The sequence below is a fragment of the Prorops nasuta genome, unplaced genomic scaffold, assembly GCF_024137725.1.
Source record: "Prorops nasuta isolate Cenicafe-Biocafe unplaced genomic scaffold, Cenicafe_Pnas_1.2 PNAS00036, whole genome shotgun sequence".
NCBI classification, from domain to species: domain Eukaryota; kingdom Metazoa; phylum Arthropoda; class Insecta; order Hymenoptera; family Bethylidae; genus Prorops; species Prorops nasuta.
Genome location: NW_027116833.1, coordinates 1,116,148 through 1,138,443, shown reverse-complemented (window position 1 = coordinate 1,138,443; position 22,296 = coordinate 1,116,148).

The window sequence follows — 22,296 nt, the reverse complement described above, 5'->3', positions numbered from 1 at the left end:
AACTCACTTGCTGTCAGAGAGTACATATAAAGGGGCTAGGATAACTCACTTGGGGTCAGGGAGTACATTTATGGGACTAAGGTAACTCTCTTGGGGTCAGGGAGTACTTATAAGGGACTAGGGTAACTCACTTCGGGTCTGGGAGTACTTATAAAGGGGCTATGGTAACTCACTTGGGGCCAGGGAGTACTAATATAAAACTAGGGTAACACACTTGGGTTCAGGGAGTACTTATAAAGGGGCTAGGATAACTCACTTGCTGTCAGAGAGTACATATAAAGGGGCTAGGATAACTCACTTGGGGTCAGGGAGTACATTTATGGGACTAAGGTAACTCTCTTGGGGTCAGGGAGTACTTATAAGGGACTAGGGTAACTCACTTCGGGTCTGGGAGTACATATAAAGCGGCTAGGATAACTCACTTGGGGCCAGGGTGTAATTATTAAAGGGCTAGAGTAACTCTCTTGGGGTCAGGGAGTACTTATAAGGGACTAGGGTAACTACTTGGGGTCTGGGAGTACATATAAAGCGGCTAGGATAACTCACTTGGGGTCAGGGAGTACTTATAAAGGGGCTATGGTAACTCACTTGGGTCAGGGAGTACTAATATGATACTAGGGTAACACACTTGGGGTCAAGGGGTACTTATAAAGGGGTTAGGATAACTCACTTGCGGTCAGAGAGTACATATAAAGGAGCTAGGATATCTCACTTGGGGTCAGGGAGTACATATAAAGGCGCTAGGATAACTCACTTCCGGTCAGAGAGTACATATAAAGGGGCTAGGGTAACTCACTTGCGGTCAGAGAGTACATATAAAGGGGCTAGGATAACTCACTTGGGGTCAGGGAGTACATTTATGGGACTAAGGTAACACACTTGGGGTCAGGGAGAACTTATGAAGGTGCTACGGTGACTCATTTTGGGTCAGGGAGTACCTCTATGGGACTAAGGTAACTCACTTGTGTTCAGGGAATACATATATGATACTAGGGTAACACACTTGGGGTCAGGTAGTACTTATAAAGGGGCTAGGATAACTCACTTGCGGTCAGAGAGTACATATAAAGGGTCTAGGATAACTCACTTGGGGTCAGGGAGTACTTATAAAGGGGCTATAGTAACTCACTTGGGGTCAGGAAGTACTTATTTGGGACTAGGGTAACTCACTTGGGGTATGGGAGTACATAAAAAGGGCTATGGTAACTCACTTGGGGCCAGGGAGTACTAATATGAAACTAGGGTAACACACTTGGGGTCAGAGAGTACTTATAAAGGGGCTATGGTACCTCACTTGGGGTCAGGGAGTACTTATAAAGGGTCTAGGGTAAATCACTTGCAGTCAGAGAGTACATATAAAGGGGCTAGCATAACTCATTTGGGGTCAGGGAGTACGTATAAAGGGGCTAGGATAACTCACTTGGGGTCAGGGAGTACTTATAAAGGGGCTATGGTAACTTATTTGGGGCCAGGGAGTACTAATATGACACTAGGGTAACACACTTGGGGTCAGGGAGTACTTATAAAGGGGTTAGGATAACTCACTTGCGGTCAGAGAGTACATATAATGGGGCTAGGATAACTCACTTAAGGTCAGAGAGTACATATAAAGGGGCTAGGATAACTCAATTGGGGTCAGGGAGTACATTTATGGGACTAAGGTAACTCTCTTGGGGTCAGGGAGTACTTATAAGGGACTAGGGTAACTCACTTGGGGTCTGGGAGTACATATAAAGCGGCTAGGATAACTCACTTGGGGCCAGGGAGTACTTATAAAGGGGCTATGGTTACTCACTTGGGGCCAGGGAGTACTAATATGACACTAGGGTAACACACTTGGGGTCAGGGAGTACTTATAAAGGGGTTAGGATAACTCACTTGCGGTCAGAGAGTACATATAAAGTGGCTAGGATAACTCACTTGGGGTCAGGGAGTACTTATAAAGGGGCTATGGTAACTCATTTGGGGCCAGGGAGTACTAATATGACACTAGGGTAACACACTTGGGGTCAGGTAGTACATATAAAGGGACTAGGATAACTCACTTGCGGTCAGAGAGTACATATAAATGGGCTAGGGTAACTCACTTGCGGACAGAGAGTACATATAAAGGGGCTAGGGTGACTCACTTGCGGTAAGGGAGTACTTATAAAGGGGCTATGGTAACTCATTTGGGGCCAGGGAGTACTAATATGACACTAGGGTAACACACTTGGGGTCAGGGAGTACTTATAAAGGGGCTAGGATAACTGACTTGCGGTCAGAGAGTACATATAAAGGGGCTAGGATAACTCACTTGTGGTCAGGGAGTACATATAAAGGGGCTAGGATAACTCACTTGCTGTCAGAGAGTACATATAAAGGGGCTAGGATAACTCACTTGGGGTCAGGGAGTACATTTATGGGACTAAGGTAACTCTCTTGGGGTCAGGGAGTACTTATAAGGGACTAGGGTAACTCACTTGGGGTCTGGGAGTACATATAAAGCGGCTAGGATAACTCACTTGGGGCCAGGGTGTACTTATAAAGGGGCTATGGTAACTCACTTGGGGCCAGGGAGTACTAATATGACACTAGGGTAACACACTTGGGGTCAGGGAGTACTTATAAAGGGGTTAGGATAACTCATTTGCGGACAGAGAGTACATATAAAGGGGCTAGGGTGACTCACTTGCGTTAAGGGAGTACTTATAAAGGGGCTATGGTAACTCATTTGGGGCCAGGGAGTACTAATATGACACTAGGGTAACACACTTGGGGTCAGGGAGTACTTATAAAGGGGCTAGGATAACTCACTTGCGGTCAGAGAGTACATATAAAGGGGCTAGGATAACTCACTTGTGGTCAGGGAGTACATATAAAGGGGCTAGGATAACTCACTTGCTGTCAGAGAGTACATATAAAGGGGCTAGGATAACTCACTTGGGGTCAGGGAGTACATTTATGGGACTAAGGTAACTCTCTTGGGGTCAGGGAGTACTTATAAGGGACTAGGGTAACTCACTTGGGGTCTGGGAGTACATATAAAGTGGCTAGGATAACTCACTTGAGGCCAGGGAGTACATATAAAGGGGATAGGGTAGCTCACTTGCGGTCAGAGAGTAAATATAAAGGGGCTAGGATAACTCACTTGGGGTCAGGGAGTACTTATAAAGGGGCTATGGTAACTCACTTGGGGCCAGGGAGTACTAATATAAAACTAGGGTAACACACTTGGGTTCAGGGAGTACTTATAAAGGGGCTAGGATAACTCACTTGCTGTCAGAGAGTACATATAAAGGGGCTAGGATAACTCACTTGGGGTCAGGGAGTACATTTATGGGACTAAGGTAACTCTCTTGGGGTCAGGGAGTACTTATAAGGGACTAGGGTAACTCACTTCGGGTCTGGGAGTACATATAAAGCGGCTAGGATAACTCACTTGGGGCGAGGGTGTAATTATTAAAGGGCTAGAGTAACTCTCTTGGGGTCAGGGAGTACTTATAAGGGACTAGGGTAACTACTTGGGGTCTGGGAGTACATATAAAGCGGCTAGGATAACTCACTTGGGGCCAGGGTGTACTTATAAAGGGGCTATGGTAACTCACTTGGGGCCAGGGAGTACTAATATGACACTAGGGTAACACACTTGGGGTCAGGGAGTACTTATAAAGGGGTTAGGATAACTCACTTGCGGACAGAGAGTACATATAAAGGGGCTAGGGTGACTCACTTGCGTTAAGGGAGTACTTATAAAGGGGCTATGGTAACTCATTTGGGGCCAGGGAGTACTAATATGACACTAGGGTAACACACTTGGGGTCAGGGAGTACTTATAAAGGGGCTAGGATAACTCACTTGCGGTCAGAGAGTACATATAAAGGGGCTAGGATAACTCACTTGTGGTCAGGGAGTACATATAAAGGGGCTAGGATAACTCACTTGCTGTCAGAGAGTACATATAAAGGGGCTAGGATAACTCACTTGGGGTCAGGGAGTACATTTATGGGACTAAGGTAACTCTCTTGGGGTCAGGGAGTACTTATAAGGGACTAGGGTAACTCACTTGGGGTCTGGGAGTACATATAAAGTGGCTAGGATAACTCACTTGAGGCCAGGGAGTACATATAAAGGGGATAGGGTAGCTCACTTGCGGTCAGAGAGTAAATATAAAGGGGCTAGGATAACTCACTTGGGGTCAGGGAGTACTTATAAAGGGGCTATGGTAACTCACTTGGGGCCAGGGAGTACTAATATAAAACTAGGGTAACACACTTGGGTTCAGGGAGTACTTATAAAGGGGCTAGGATAACTCACTTGCTGTCAGAGAGTACATATAAAGGGGCTAGGATAACTCACTTGGGGTCAGGGAGTACATTTATGGGACTAAGGTAACTCTCTTGGGGTCAGGGAGTACTTATAAGGGACTAGGGTAACTCACTTCGGGTCTGGGAGTACATATAAAGCGGCTAGGATAACTCACTTGGGGCGAGGGTGTAATTATTAAAGGGCTAGAGTAACTCTCTTGGGGTCAGGGAGTACTTATAAGGGACTAGGGTAACTACTTGGGGTCTGGGAGTACATATAAAGCGGCTAGGATAACTCACTTGGGGTCAGGGAGTACTTATAAAGGGGCTATGGTAACTCACTTGGGGCCAGGGAGTACTAATATGATACTAGGGTAACACACTTGGGGTCAAGGGGTACTTATAAAGGGGTTAGGATAACTCACTTGCGGTCAGAGAGTACATATAAAGGAGCTAGGATATCTCACTTGGGGTCAGGGAGTACATATAAAGGGGCTAGGGTAACTCACTTGCGGTCAGAGAGTACATATAAAGGGGCTAGGATAACTCACTTGGGGTCAGGGAGTACATTTATGGGACTAAGGTAACACACTTGGGGTCAGGGAGAACTTATGAAGGTGCTACGGTGACTCATTTTGGGTAAGGGAGTACCTCTATGGGACTAAGGTAATTCACTTATGTTCAGGGAATACATATATGATACTAGGGTAACACACTTGGGGTCAGGTAGTACATATAATGGGGCTAGGATAACTCACTTGCGGTCAGAGAGTACATATAAAGGGGCTAGGATAACTCACTTGGGGTCAGGGAGTACTTATAAAGGGGCTATGGTAACTCACTTGGGGTCAAGGAGTACTACTATGGGACTAGGATAACTCACTTGCCGTCAGAGAGTACATATAAAGGGGCTAGGATAACTCACTTGGGGTCAGGGAGTACATTTATGGGACTAAGGTAACTCTCTTGGGGTCAGGGAGTACTTATAAGGGACTAGGGTAACTCACTTGGGGTCTGGGAGTACATATAAAGCGGCTAGGATAACTCACTTGGGGCCAGGGTGTACTTATTAAAGGGCTAGGGTAACTCTCTTGGGGTCAGGGAGTACTTATAAGGGACTAGGGTAACTACTTGGGGTCTGGGAGTACATATAAAGCGGCTAGGATAACTTACTTGGGGTCAGGGAGTACTTATAAAGGGGCTATGGTAACTCACTTGGGGCCAGGGAGTACTAATATGACACTAGGGTAACACACTTGGGGTCAGGGAGTACTTATAAAGGGGTTAGGATAACTCACTTGCGGACAGAGAGTACATATAAAGGGGCTAGGGTGACTCACTTGCGTTAAGGGAGTACTTATAAAGGGGCTATGGTAACTCATTTGGGGCCAGGGAGTACTAATATGACACTAGGGTAACACACTTGGGGTCAGGGAGTACTTATAAAGGGGCTAGGATAACTCACTTGCGGTCAGAGAGTACATATAAAGGGGCTAGGATAACTCACTTGTGGTCAGGGAGTACATATAAAGGGGCTAGGATAACTCACTTGCTGTCAGAGAGTACATATAAAGGGGCTAGGATAACTCACTTGGGGTCAGGGAGTACATTTATGGGACTAAGGTAACTCTCTTGGGGTCAGGGAGTACTTATAAGGGACTAGGGTAACTCACTTGGGGTCTGGGAGTACATATAAAGTGGCTAGGATAACTCACTTGAGGCCAGGGAGTACATATAAAGGGGATAGGGTAGCTCACTTGCGGTCAGAGAGTAAATATAAAGGGGCTAGGATAACTCACTTGGGGTCAGGGAGTACTTATAAAGGGGCTATGGTAACTCACTTGGGGCCAGGGAGTACTAATATAAAACTAGGGTAACACACTTGGGTTCAGGGAGTACTTATAAAGGGGCTAGGATAACTCATTTGCTGTCAGAGAGTACATATAAAGGGGCTAGGATAACTCACTTGGGATCAGGGAGTACATTTATGGGACTAAGGTAACTCTCTTGGGGTCAGGGAGTACTTATAAGGGACTAGGGTAACTCACTTCGGGTCTGGGAGTACATATAAAGCGGCTAGGATAACTCACTTGGGGCCAGGGTGTAATTATTAAAGGGCTAGAGTAACTCTCTTGGGGTCAGGGAGTACTTATAAGGGACTAGGGTAACTACTTGGGGTCTGGGAGTACATATAAAGCGGCTAGGATAACTCACTTGGGGTCAGGGAGTACTTATAAAGGGGCTATGGTAACTCACTTGGGGCCAGGGAGTACTAATATGATACTAGGGTAACACACTTGGGGTCAAGGGGTACTTATAAAGGGGTAAGGATAACTCACTTGCGGTCAGAGAGTACATATAAAGGAGCTAGGATATCTCACTTGGGGTCAGGGAGTACATATAAAGGCGCTAGGATAACTCACTTCCGGTCAGAGAGTACATATAAAGGGGCTAGGGTAACTCACTTGCGGTCAGAGAGTACATATAAAGGGGCTAGGATAACTCACTTGGGGTCAGGGAGTACATTTATGGGACTAAGGTAACACACTTGGGGTCAGGGAGAACTTATGAAGGTGCTACGGTGACTCATTTTGGGTAAGGGAGTACCTCTATGGGACTAAGGTAACTCACTTATGTTCAGGGAATACATATATGATACTAGGGTAACACACTTGGGGTCAGGTAGTACATATAATGGGGCTAGGATAACTCACTTGCGGTCAGAGAGTACATATAAAGGGGCTAGGATAACTCACTTGGGGTCAGGGAGTACTTATAAAGGGGCTATGGTAACTCACTTGGGGTCAAGGAGTACTACTATGGGACTAGGATAACTCACTTGCCGTCAGAGAGTACATATAAAGGGGCTAGGATAACTCACTTAGGGTCAGGGAGTACTTATAAAGGGGCTATGGTAACTCACTTGGGGTCAGGGAGTACTAATATGGGACTAGGGTAACTCACTTGACGGTCAGAGAGTACTTATAAAGGGGCTAGGATAACTCACTTGGGGTCAGGGAGTACTTATAAAGGTTATATGGTAACTCACTTGGGGTCAGGGAGTACTTATAAAGGGGCTAAGGTAACTCACTTGGGGTCAGGGAGTACTACTATGGGACTAGGGTAACTCACTTGCGGTCAGAGAGTACTTATAAAGGGGCTAGGATAACTCACTTGGGGTCAGGGAGTAGTTATAAAGGTGAAATGGTAACTCACTTGGGGTCAGGGAGTGCTTACAAAGGGGTTAGGATAACTCACTTGCGGTCAGAGAGTACATATAAAGCGGCTAGGATAACTCACTTGCGGTCAGAGAGTACATATAAAGGGGCTAGGATAACACACTTGCGGTCAGAGAGTACATATAAAGGGGCTAGGATAAATCACTTTGGGTCAGGGAGTACATTTATGGGACTAAGGTAACTCTCTTGGGGTCAGGGAGTACTTATAAGGGACTAGGGTAACTCACTTGGGGTCTGGGAGTACATATAAAGCGGCTAGGATAACTCACTTGGGGCCAGGGAGTACATATAAAGGGGATAGGGTAGCTCACTTGCGGTCAGAGAGTAAATATAAAGGGGCTAGGATAACTCACTTGGGGTCAGGGAGTACTTATAAAGGGGCTATGGTAACTCACTTGGGGTCAGGGAGTACTAATATAAAACTAGGGTAACACACTTGGGTTCAGGGAGTACTTATAAAGGGGCTAGGATAACTCACTTGCTGTCAGAGAGTACATATAAAGGGGCTAGGATAACTCACTTGGGGTCAGGGAGTACATTTATGGGACTAAGGTAACTCTCTTGGGGTCAGGGAGTACTTATAATGGACTAGGGTAACTCACTTCGGGTCTGGGAGTACATATAAAGCGGCTAGGATAACTCACTTGGGCCAGGGTGTATTTATAAAGGGGCTATGGTAACTCACTTGGGGCCAGGGGGTACTAATATGACACTAGGGTAACACACTTGGGGTCAAGGAGTACTTATAAAGGGGTTAGGATAACTTACTTGCGGTCAGAGAGTACATATAAAGGGGCTAGGATATCTCACTTGGGGTCAGGGAGTACATATAAAGGCGCTAGGATAACTCACTTCCGGTCAGAGAGTACATATAAAGGGGCTAGGGTAACTCACTTGCGGTCAGAGAGTACATATAAAGGGGCGAGGATAACTCACTTGGGGTCAGGGAGTACATTTATGGGACTAAGGTAACACACTTGGGGTCAGGGAGAACTTATGAAGGTGCTACGGTGACTCATTTTGGGTCAGGGAGTACCTCTATGGGACTAAGGTAACTCACTTGTGTTCAGGGAATACATATATGATGCTAGGGTAAGACACTTGGGGTCAGGTAGTACTTATAAAGGGGCTAGGATAACTCACTTGTGGTCAGGGAGTACTTATAAAGGGGCTATAGTAACTCATTTGGGTCCAGGGAGTACTAATATGACACTAGGGTAACACACTTGGGGTCAGGGACTACTTATAAAGGGGCTAGGGTAACTCACTTGCGGTCAGAGAGTACATATAAAGGGGCGAGGATAACTCACTTGGGGTCAGGGAGTACATTTATGGGACTAAGGTAACACACTTGGGGTCAGGGAGAACTTATGAAGGTGCTACGGTGACTCATTTTGGGTCAGGGAGTACCTCTATGGGACTAAGGTAACTCACTTGTGTTCAGGGAATACATATATGATGCTAGGGTAAGACACTTGGGGTCAGGTAGTACTTATAAAGGGGCTAGGATAACTCACTTGTGGTCAGGGAGTACTTATAAAGGGGCTATAGTAACTCATTTGGGTCCAGGGAGTACTAATATGACACTAGGGTAACACACTTGGGGTCAGGGACTACTTATAAAGGGGCTAGGATAACTCACTTGCTGTCAGAGAGTACATATAAAGGGGCTAGGATAACTCACTTGCGGTCAGAGAGTACATATAAAGGGGCTAGGATAACTCACTTGGGGTCAGGGAGTACTTATAAAGCGGCTATGGTAACTCATTTGGGGCCAGGGAGTACTAATATGACACTAGGGTAACACACTTGGGGTCAGGGAGTACTTATAAAGGGGCTAGGATAACTCACTTGCGGTCAGAGAGTACATATAAAGGGGCTAGAATAACTCACTTGGGGTCAGGTAGTACATATAAAGGGACTAGGATATCTCACTTGCGGTCAGAGAGTACATATAAATGGGCTAGGGTAACTCACTTGCAGACAGAGAGTACATATAAAGGGGCTAGGGTGACACACTTGCGGTAAGGGAGTACTTATAAAGGGGCTATGGTAACTCATTTGGGGCCAGGGAGTACTAATATGACACTAGGGTAACACACTTGGGGTCAGGTAGTACATATAAAGGGACTAGGATAACTCACTTGCGGTCAGAGAGTACATATAAATGGGCTAGGGTAACTCACTTGCGGACAGAGAGTACATATAAAGGGGCTAGGGTGACTCACTTGCGGTAAGGGAGTACTTATAAAGGGGCTATGGTAACTCATTTGGGGCCAGGGAGTACTAATATGACACTAGGGTAACACACTTGGGGTCAGGGAGTACTTATAAAGGGGCTAGGATAACTGACTTGCGGTCAGAGAGTACATATAAAGGGGCTAGGATAACTCACTTGTGGTCAGGGAGTACATATAAAGGGGCTAGGATAACTCACTTGCTGTCAGAGAGTACATATAAAGGGGCTAGGATAACTCACTTGGGGTCAGGGAGTACATTTATGGGACTAAGGTAACTCTCTTGGGGTCAGGGAGTACTTATAAGGGACTAGGGTAACTCACTTGGGGTCTGGGAGTACATATAAAGCGGCTAGGATAACTCACTTGGGGCCAGGGTGTACTTATAAAGGGGCTATGGTAACTCACTTGGGGCCAGGGAGTACTAATATGACACTAGGGTAACACACTTGGGGTCAGGGAGTACTTATAAAGGGGTTAGGATAACTCACTTGCGGACAGAGAGTACATATAAAGGGGCTAGGGTGACTCACTTGCGTTAAGGGAGTACTTATAAAGGGGCTATGGTAACTCATTTGGGGCCAGGGAGTACTAATATGACACTAGGGTAACACACTTGGGGTCAGGGAGTACTTATAAAGGGGCTAGGATAACTCACTTGCGGTCAGAGAGTACATATAAAGGGGCTAGGATAACTCACTTGTGGTCAGGGAGTACATATAAAGGGGCTAGGATAACTCACTTGCTGTCAGAGAGTACATATAAAGGGGCTAGGATAACTCACTTGGGGTCAGGGAGTACATTTATGGGACTAAGGTAACTCTCTTGGGGTCAGGGAGTACTTATAAGGGACTAGGGTAACTCACTTGGGGTCTGGGAGTACATATAAAGTGGCTAGGATAACTCACTTGAGGCCAGGGAGTACATATAAAGGGGATAGGGTAGCTCACTTGCGGTCAGAGAGTAAATATAAAGGGGCTAGGATAACTCACTTGGGGTCAGGGAGTACTTATAAAGGGGCTATGGTAACTCACTTGGGGCCAGGGAGTACTAATATAAAACTAGGGTAACACACTTGGGTTCAGGGAGTACTTATAAAGGGGCTAGGATAACTCACTTGCTGTCAGAGAGTACATATAAAGGGGCTAGGATAACTCACTTGGGGTCAGGGAGTACATTTATGGGACTAAGGTAACTCTCTTGGGGTCAGGGAGTACTTATAAGGGACTAGGGTAACTCACTTCGGGTCTGGGAGTACATATAAAGCGGCTAGGATAACTCACTTGGGGCGAGGGTGTAATTATTAAAGGGCTAGAGTAACTCTCTTGGGGTCAGGGAGTACTTATAAGGGACTAGGGTAACTACTTGGGGTCTGGGAGTACATATAAAGCGGCTAGGATAACTCACTTGGGGTCAGGGAGTACTTATAAAGGGGCTATGGTAACTCACTTGGGGCCAGGGAGTACTAATATGATACTAGGGTAACACACTTGGGGTCAAGGGGTACTTATAAAGGGGTTAGGATAACTCACTTGCGGTCAGAGAGTACATATAAAGGAGCTAGGATATCTCACTTGGGGTCAGGGAGTACATATAAAGGGGCTAGGGTAACTCACTTGCGGTCAGAGAGTACATATAAAGGGGCTAGGATAACTCACTTGGGGTCAGGGAGTACATTTATGGGACTAAGGTAACACACTTGGGGTCAGGGAGAACTTATGAAGGTGCTACGGTGACTCATTTTGGGTAAGGGAGTACCTCTATGGGACTAAGGTAACTCACTTATGTTCAGGGAATACATATATGATACTAGGGTAACACACTTGGGGTCAGGTAGTACATATAATGGGGCTAGGATAACTCACTTGCGGTCAGAGAGTACATATAAAGGGGCTAGGATAACTCACTTGGGGTCAGGGAGTACTTATAAAGGGGCTATGGTAACTCACTTGGGGTCAAGGAGTACTACTATGGGACTAGGATAACTCACTTGCCGTCAGAGAGTACATATAAAGGGGCTAGGATAACTCACTTGGGGTCAGGGAGTACATTTATGGGACTAAGGTAACTCTCTTGGGGTCAGGGAGTACTTATAAGGGACTAGGGTAACTCACTTGGGGTCTGGGAGTACATATAAAGCGGCTAGGATAACTCACTTGGGGCCAGGGTGTACTTATTAAAGGGCTAGGGTAACTCTCTTGGGGTCAGGGAGTACTTATAAGGGACTAGGGTAACTACTTGGGGTCTGGGAGTACATATAAAGCGGCTAGGATAACTTACTTGGGGTCAGGGAGTACTTATAAAGGGGCTATGGTAACTCACTTGGGGCCAGGGAGTACTAATATGACACTAGGGTAACACACTTGGGGTCAGGGAGTACTTATAAAGGGGTTAGGATAACTCACTTGCGGACAGAGAGTACATATAAAGGGGCTAGGGTGACTCACTTGCGTTAAGGGAGTACTTATAAAGGGGCTATGGTAACTCATTTGGGGCCAGGGAGTACTAATATGACACTAGGGTAACACACTTGGGGTCAGGGAGTACTTATAAAGGGGCTAGGATAACTCACTTGCGGTCAGAGAGTACATATAAAGGGGCTAGGATAACTCACTTGTGGTCAGGGAGTACATATAAAGGGGCTAGGATAACTCACTTGCGGTCAGAGAGTACATATAAAGGGGCGAGGATAACTCACTTGGGGCCAGGGAGTACTAATATGACACTAGGGTAACACACTTGGGGTCAGGGAGTACTTATAAAGGGGTTAGGATAACTCACTTGCGGACAGAGAGTACATATAAAGGGGCTAGGGTGACTCACTTGCGTTAAGGGAGTACTTATAAAGGGGCTATGGTAACTCATTTGGGGCCAGGGAGTACTAATATGACACTAGGGTAACACACTTGGGGTCAGGGAGTACTTATAAAGGGGCTAGGATAACTCACTTGCGGTCAGAGAGTACATATAAAGGGGCTAGGATAACTCACTTGTGGTCAGGGAGTACATATAAAGGGGCTAGGATAACTCACTTGCTGTCAGAGAGTACATATAAAGGGGCTAGGATAACTCACTTGGGGTCAGGGAGTACATTTATGGGACTAAGGTAACTCTCTTGGGGTCAGGGAGTACTTATAAGGGACTAGGGTAACTCACTTGGGGTCTGGGAGTACATATAAAGTGGCTAGGATAACTCACTTGAGGCCAGGGAGTACATATAAAGGGGATAGGGTAGCTCACTTGCGGTCAGAGAGTAAATATAAAGGGGCTAGGATAACTCACTTGGGGTCAGGGAGTACTTATAAAGGGGCTATGGTAACTCACTTGGGGCCAGGGAGTACTAATATAAAACTAGGGTAACACACTTGGGTTCAGGGAGTACTTATAAAGGGGCTAGGATAACTCACTTGCTGTCAGAGAGTACATATAAAGGGGCTAGGATAACTCACTTGGGGTCAGGGAGTACATTTATGGGACTAAGGTAACTCTCTTGGGGTCAGGGAGTACTTATAAGGGACTAGGGTAACTCACTTCGGGTCTGGGAGTACATATAAAGCGGCTAGGATAACTCACTTGGGGCGAGGGTGTAATTATTAAAGGGCTAGAGTAACTCTCTTGGGGTCAGGGAGTACTTATAAGGGACTAGGGTAACTACTTGGGGTCTGGGAGTACATATAAAGCGGCTAGGATAACTCACTTGGGGTCAGGGAGTACTTATAAAGGGGCTATGGTAACTCACTTGGGGCCAGGGAGTACTAATATGATACTAGGGTAACACACTTGGGGTCAAGGGGTACTTATAAAGGGGTTAGGATAACTCACTTGCGGTCAGAGAGTACATATAAAGGAGCTAGGATATCTCACTTGGGGTCAGGGAGTACATATAAAGGGGCTAGGGTAACTCACTTGCGGTCAGAGAGTACATATAAAGGGGCTAGGATAACTCACTTGGGGTCAGGGAGTACATTTATGGGACTAAGGTAACACACTTGGGGTCAGGGAGAACTTATGAAGGTGCTACGGTGACTCATTTTGGGTAAGGGAGTACCTCTATGGGACTAAGGTAACTCACTTATGTTCAGGGAATACATATATGATACTAGGGTAACACACTTGGGGTCAGGTAGTACATATAATGGGGCTAGGATAACTCACTTGCGGTCAGAGAGTACATATAAAGGGGCTAGGATAACTCACTTGGGGTCAGGGAGTACTTATAAAGGGGCTATGGTAACTCACTTGGGGTCAAGGAGTACTACTATGGGACTAGGATAACTCACTTGCCGTCAGAGAGTACATATAAAGGGGCTAGGATAACTCACTTGGGGTCAGGGAGTACATTTATGGGACTAAGGTAACTCTCTTGGGGTCAGGGAGTACTTATAAGGGACTAGGGTAACTCACTTGGGGTCTGGGAGTACATATAAAGCGGCTAGGATAACTCACTTGGGGCCAGGGTGTACTTATTAAAGGGCTAGGGTAACTCTCTTGGGGTCAGGGAGTACTTATAAGGGACTAGGGTAACTACTTGGGGTCTGGGAGTACATATAAAGCGGCTAGGATAACTTACTTGGGGTCAGGGAGTACTTATAAAGGGGCTATGGTAACTCACTTGGGGCCAGGGAGTACTAATATGACACTAGGGTAACACACTTGGGGTCAGGGAGTACTTATAAAGGGGTTAGGATAACTCACTTGCGGACAGAGAGTACATATAAAGGGGCTAGGGTGACTCACTTGCGTTAAGGGAGTACTTATAAAGGGGCTATGGTAACTCATTTGGGGCCAGGGAGTACTAATATGACACTAGGGTAACACACTTGGGGTCAGGGAGTACTTATAAAGGGGCTAGGATAACTCACTTGCGGTCAGAGAGTACATATAAAGGGGCTAGGATAACTCACTTGTGGTCAGGGAGTACATATAAAGGGGCTAGGATAACTCACTTGCGGTCAGAGAGTACATATAAAGGGGCGAGGATAACTCACTTGGGGTCAGGGAGTACATTTATGGGACTAAGGTAACACACTTGGGGTCAGGGAGAACTTATGAAGGTGCTACGGTGACTCATTTTGGGTCAGGGAGTACCTCTATGGGACTAAGGTAACTCACTTGTGTTCAGGGAATACATATATGATGCTAGGGTAAGACACTTGGGGTCAGGTAGTACTTATAAAGGGGCTAGGATAACTCACTTGTGGTCAGGGAGTACTTATAAAGGGGCTATAGTAACTCATTTGGGTCCAGGGAGTACTAATATGACACTAGGGTAACACACTTGGGGTCAGGGACTACTTATAAAGGGGCTAGGATAACTCACTTGCTGTCAGAGAGTACATATAAAGGGGCTAGGATAACTCACTTGCGGTCAGAGAGTACATATAAAGGGGCTAGGATAACTCACTTGGGGTCAGGGAGTACTTATAAAGCGGCTATGGTAACTCATTTGGGGCCAGGGAGTACTAATATGACACTAGGGTAACACACTTGGGGTCAGGGAGTACTTATAAAGGGGCTAGGATAACTCACTTGCGGTCAGAGAGTACATATAAAGGGGCTAGAATAACTCACTTGGGGTCAGGTAGTACATATAAAGGGACTAGGATATCTCACTTGCGGTCAGAGAGTACATATAAATGGGCTAGGGTAACTCACTTGCAGACAGAGAGTACATATAAAGGGGCTAGGGTGACACACTTGCGGTAAGGGAGTACTTATAAAGGGGCTATGGTAACTCATTTGGGGCCAGGGAGTACTAATATGACACTAGGGTAACACACTTGGGGTCAGGTAGTACATATAAAGGGACTAGGATAACTCACTTGCGGTCAGAGAGTACATATAAATGGGCTAGGGTAACTCACTTGCGGACAGAGAGTACATATAAAGGGGCTAGGGTGACTCACTTGCGGTAAGGGAGTACTTATAAAGGGGCTATGGTAACTCATTTGGGGCCAGGGAGTACTAATATGACACTAGGGTAACACACTTGGGGTCAGGGAGTACTTATAAAGGGGCTAGGATAACTGACTTGCGGTCAGAGAGTACATATAAAGGGGCTAGGATAACTCACTTGTGGTCAGGGAGTACATATAAAGGGGCTAGGATAACTCACTTGCTGTCAGAGAGTACATATAAAGGGGCTAGGATAACTCACTTGGGGTCAGGGAGTACATTTATGGGACTAAGGTAACTCTCTTGGGGTCAGGGAGTACTTATAAGGGACTAGGGTAACTCACTTGGGGTCTGGGAGTACATATAAAGCGGCTAGGATAACTCACTTGGGGCCAGGGTGTACTTATAAAGGGGCTATGGTAACTCACTTGGGGCCAGGGAGTACTAATATGACACTAGGGTAACACACTTGGGGTCAGGGAGTACTTATAAAGGGGTTAGGATAACTCACTTGCGGACAGAGAGTACATATAAAGGGGCTAGGGTGACTCACTTGCGTTAAGGGAGTACTTATAAAGGGGCTATGGTAACTCATTTGGGGCCAGGGAGTACTAATATGACACTAGGGTAACACACTTGGGGTCAGGGAGTACTTATAAAGGGGCTAGGATAACTCACTTGCGGTCAGAGAGTACATATAAAGGGGCTAGGATAACTCACTTGTGGTCAGGGAGTACATATAAAGGGGCTAGGATAACTCACTTGCTGTCAGAGAGTACATATAAAGGGGCTAGGATAACTCACTTGGGGTCAGGGAGTACATTTATGGGACTAAGGTAACTCTCTTGGGGTCAGGGAGTACTTATAAGGGACTAGGGTAACTCACTTGGGGTCTGGGAGTACATATAAAGTGGCTAGGATAACTCACTTGAGGCCAGGGAGTACATATAAAGGGGATAGGGTAGCTCACTTGCGGTCAGAGAGTAAATATAAAGGGGCTAGGATAACTCACTTGGGGTCAGGGAGTACTTATAAAGGGGCTATGGTAACTCACTTGGGGCCAGGGAGTACTAATATAAAACTAGGGTAACACACTTGGGTTCAGGGAGTACTTATAAAGGGGCTAGGATAACTCACTTGCTGTCAGAGAGTACATATAAAGGGGCTAGGATAACTCACTTGGGGTCAGGGAGTACTTATAAGGGACTAGGGTAACTCACTTCGGGTCTGGGAGTACATATAAAGCGGCTAGGATAACTCACTTGGGGCGAGGGTGTAATTATTAAAGGGCTAGAGTAACTCTCTTGGGGTCAGGGAGTACTTATAAGGGACTAGGGTAACTACTTGGGGTCTGGGAGTACATATAAAGCGGCTAGGATAACTCACTTGGGGTCAGGGAGTACTTATAAAGGGGCTATGGTAACTCACTTGGGGCCAGGGAGTACTAATATGATACTAGGGTAACACACTTGGGGTCAAGGGGTACTTATAAAGGGGTTAGGATAACTCACTTGCGGTCAGAGAGTACATATAAAGGAGCTAGGATATCTCACTTGGGGTCAGGGAGTACATATAAAGGGGCTAGGGTAACTCACTTGCGGTCAGAGAGTACATATAAAGGGGCTAGGATAACTCACTTGGGGTCAGGGAGTACATTTATGGGACTAAGGTAACACACTTGGGGTCAGGGAGAACTTATGAAGGTGCTACGGTGACTCATTTTGGGTAAGGGAGTACCTCTATGGGACTAAGGTAACTCACTTATGTTCAGGGAATACATATATGATACTAGGGTAACACACTTGGGGTCAGGTAGTACATATAATGGGGCTAGGATAACTCACTTGCGGTCAGAGAGTACATATAAAGGGGCTAGGATAACTCACTTGGGGTCAGGGAGTACTTATAAAGGGGCTATGGTAACTCACTTGGGGTCAAGGAGTACTACTATGGGACTAGGATAACTCACTTGCCGTCAGAGAGTACATATAAAGGGGCTAGGATAACTCACTTGGGGTCAGGGAGTACATTTATGGGACTAAGGTAACTCTCTTGGGGTCAGGGAGTACTTATAAGGGACTAGGGTAACTCACTTGGGGTCTGGGAGTACATATAAAGCGGCTAGGATAACTCACTTGGGGCCAGGGTGTACTTATTAAAGGGCTAGGGTAACTCTCTTGGGGTCAGGGAGTACTTATAAGGGACTAGGGTAACTACTTGGGGTCTGGGAGTACATATAAAGCGGCTAGGATAACTTACTTGGGGTCAGGGAGTACTTATAAAGGGGCTATGGTAACTCACTTGGGGCCAGGGAGTACTAATATGACACTAGGGTAACACACTTGGGGTCAGGGAGTACTTATAAAGGGGTTAGGATAACTCACTTGCGGACAGAGAGTACATATAAAGGGGCTAGGGTGACTCACTTGCGTTAAGGGAGTACTTATAAAGGGGCTATGGTAACTCATTTGGGGCCAGGGAGTACTAATATGACACTAGGGTAACACACTTGGGGTCAGGGAGTACTTATAAAGGGGCTAGGATAACTCACTTGCGGTCAGAGAGTACATATAAAGGGGCTAGGATAACTCACTTGTGGTCAGGGAGTACATATAAAGGGGCTAGGATAACTCACTTGCTGTCAGAGAGTACATATAAAGGGGCTAGGATAACTCACTTGGGGTCAGGGAGTACATTTATGGGACTAAGGTAACTCTCTTGGGGTCAGGGAGTACTTATAAGGGACTAGGGTAACTCACTTGGGGTCTGGGAGTACATATAAAGTGGCTAGGATAACTCACTTGAGGCCAGGGAGTACATATAAAGGGGATAGGGTAGCTCACTTGCGGTCAGAGAGTAAATATAAAGGGGCTAGGATAACTCACTTGGGGTCAGGGAGTACTTATAAAGGGGCTATGGTAACTCACTTGGGGCCAGGGAGTACTAATATAAAACTAGGGTAACACACTTGGGTTCAGGGAGTACTTATAAAGGGGCTAGGATAACTCACTTGCTGTCAGAGAGTACATATAAAGGGGCTAGGATAACTCACTTGGGATCAGGGAGTACATTTATGGGACTAAGGTAACTCTCTTGGGGTCAGGGAGTACTTATAAGGGACTAGGGTAACTCACTTCGGGTCTGGGAGTACATATAAAGCGGCTAGGATAACTCACTTGGGGCCAGGGTGTAATTATTAAAGGGCTAGAGTAACTCTCTTGGGGTCAGGGAGTACTTATAAGGGACTAGGGTAACTACTTGGGGTCTGGGAGTACATATAAAGCGGCTAGGATAACTCACTTGGGGTCAGGGAGTACTTATAAAGGGGCTATGGTAACTCACTTGGGGCCAGGGAGTACTAATATGATACTAGGGTAACACACTTGGGGTCAAGGGGTACTTATAAAGGGGTAAGGATAACTCACTTGCGGTCAGAGAGTACATATAAAGGAGCTAGGATATCTCACTTGGGGTCAGGGAGTACATATAAAGGCGCTAGGATAACTCACTTCCGGTCAGAGAGTACATATAAAGGGGCTAGGGTAACTCACTTGCGGTCAGAGAGTACATATAAAGGGGCTAGGATAACTCACTTGGGGTCAGGGAGTACATTTATGGGACTAAGGTAACACACTTGGGGTCAGGGAGAACTTATGAAGGTGCTACGGTGACTCATTTTGGGTAAGGGAGTACCTCTATGGGACTAAGGTAACTCACTTATGTTCAGGGAATACATATATGATACTAGGGTAACACACTTGGGGTCAGGTAGTACATATAATGGGGCTAGGATAACTCACTTGCGGTCAGAGAGTACATATAAAGGGGCTAGGATAACTCACTTGGGGTCAGGGAGTACTTATAAAGGGGCTATGGTAACTCACTTGGGGTCAAGGAGTACTACTATGGGACTAGGATAACTCACTTGCCGTCAGAGAGTACATATAAAGGGGCTAGGATAACTCACTTAGGGTCAGGGAGTACTTATAAAGGGGCTATGGTAACTCACTTGGGGTCAGGGAGTACTAATATGGGACTAGGGTAACTCACTTGACGGTCAGAGAGTACTTATAAAGGGGCTAGGATAACTCACTTGGGGTCAGGGAGTACTTATAAAGGTTATATGGTAACTCACTTGGGGTCAGGGAGTACTTATAAAGGGGCTAAGGTAACTCACTTGGGGTCAGGGAGTACTACTATGGGACTAGGGTAACTCACTTGCGGTCAGAGAGTACTTATAAAGGGGCTAGGATAACTCACTTGGGGTCAGGGAGTAGTTATAAAGGGGCTAGGATAACACACTTGCGGTCAGAGAGTACATATAAAGGGGCTAGGATAAATCACTTTGGGTCAGGGAGTACATTTATGGGACTAAGGTAACTCTCTTGGGGTCAGGGAGTACTTATAAGGGACTAGGGTAACTCACTTGGGGTCTGGGAGTACATATAAAGCGGCTAGGATAACTCACTTGGGGCCAGGGAGTACATATAAAGGGGATAGGGTAGCTCACTTGCGGTCAGAGAGTAAATATAAAGGGGCTAGGATAACTCACTTGGGGTCAGGGAGTACTTATAAAGGGGCTATGGTAACTCACTTGGGGTCAGGGAGTACTAATATAAAACTAGGGTAACACACTTGGGTTCAGGGAGTACTTATAAAGGGGCTAGGATAACTCACTTGCTGTCAGAGAGTACATATAAAGGGGCTAGGATAACTCACTTGGGGTCAGGGAGTACATTTATGGGACTAAGGTAACTCTCTTGGGGTCAGGGAGTACTTATAAGGGACTAGGGTAACTCACTTCGGGTCTGGGAGTACATATAAAGCGGCTAGGATAACTCACTTGGGCCAGGGTGTATTTATAAAGGGGCTATGGTAACTCACTTGGGGCCAGGGGGTACTAATATGACACTAGGGTAACACACTTGGGGTCAAGGAGTACTTATAAAGGGGTTAGGATAACTTACTTGCGGTCAGAGAGTACATATAAAGGGGCTAGGATATCTCACTTGGGGTCAGGGAGTACATATAAAGGCGCTAGGATAACTCACTTCCGGTCAGAGAGTACATATAAAGGGGCTAGGGTAACTCACTTGCGGTCAGAGAGTACATATAAAGGGGCGAGGATAACTCACTTGGGGTCAGGGAGTACATTTATGGGACTAAGGTAACACACTTGGGGTCAGGGAGAACTTATGAAGGTGCTACGGTGACTCATTTTGGGTCAGGGAGTACCTCTATGGGACTAAGGTAACTCACTTGTGTTCAGGGAATACATATATGATGCTAGGGTAAGACACTTGGGGTCAGGTAGTACTTATAAAGGGGCTAGGATAACTCACTTGTGGTCAGGGAGTACTTATAAAGGGGCTATAGTAACTCATTTGGGTCCAGGGAGTACTAATATGACACTAGGGTAACACACTTGGGGTCAGGGACTACTTATAAAGGGGCTAGGGTAACTCACTTGCGGTCAGAGAGTACATATAAAGGGGCGAGGATAACTCACTTGGGGTCAGGGAGTACATTTATGGGACTAAGGTAACACACTTGGGGTCAGGGAGAACTTATGAAGGTGCTACGGTGACTCATTTTGGGTCAGGGAGTACCTCTATGGGACTAAGGTAACTCACTTGTGTTCAGGGAATACATATATGATGCTAGGGTAAGACACTTGGGGTCAGGTAGTACTTATAAAGGGGCTAGGATAACTCACTTGTGGTCAGGGAGTACTTATAAAGGGGCTATAGTAACTCATTTGGGTCCAGGGAGTACTAATATGACACTAGGGTAACACACTTGGGGTCAGGGACTACTTATAAAGGGGCTAGGATAACTCACTTGCTGTCAGAGAGTACATATAAAGGGGCTAGGATAACTCACTTGCGGTCAGAGAGTACATATAAAGGGGCTAGGATAACTCACTTGGGGTCAGGGAGTACTTATAAAGCGGCTATGGTAACTCATTTGGGGCCAGGGAGTACTAATATGACACTAGGGTAACACACTTGGGGTCAGGGAGTACTTATAAAGGGGCTAGGATAACTCACTTGCGGTCAGAGAGTACATATAAAGGGGCTAGAATAACTCACTTGGGGTCAGGTAGTACATATAAAGGGACTAGGATATCTCACTTGCGGTCAGAGAGTACATATAAATGGGCTAGGGTAACTCACTTGCAGACAGAGAGTACATATAAAGGGGCTAGGGTGACACACTTGCGGTAAGGGAGTACTTATAAAGGGGCTATGGTAACACATTTGGGGCCAGGGAGTACTAATATGACACTAGGGTAACACACTTGGGGTCAGGGAGTACTTATAAAGGGGCTAGGATAACTCACTTGCGGTCAGAGAGTACATATAAAGGGGCTAGGATAACTCACTTGTGGTCAGGGAGTACATATAAAGGGGCTAGGATAACTCACTTGCTGTCAGAGAGTACATATAAAGGGGCTAGGATAACTCACTTGGGGTCAGGGAGTACATTTATTGGACTAAGGTAACTCTCTTGGGGTCAGGGAGTACTTATAAGGGACTAGGGTAACTCACTTGGGGTCTGGGAGTACATATAAAGCGGCTAGGATAACTCACTTGGGGCCAGGGTGTACTTATTAAAGGGCTAGGGTAACTCTCTTGG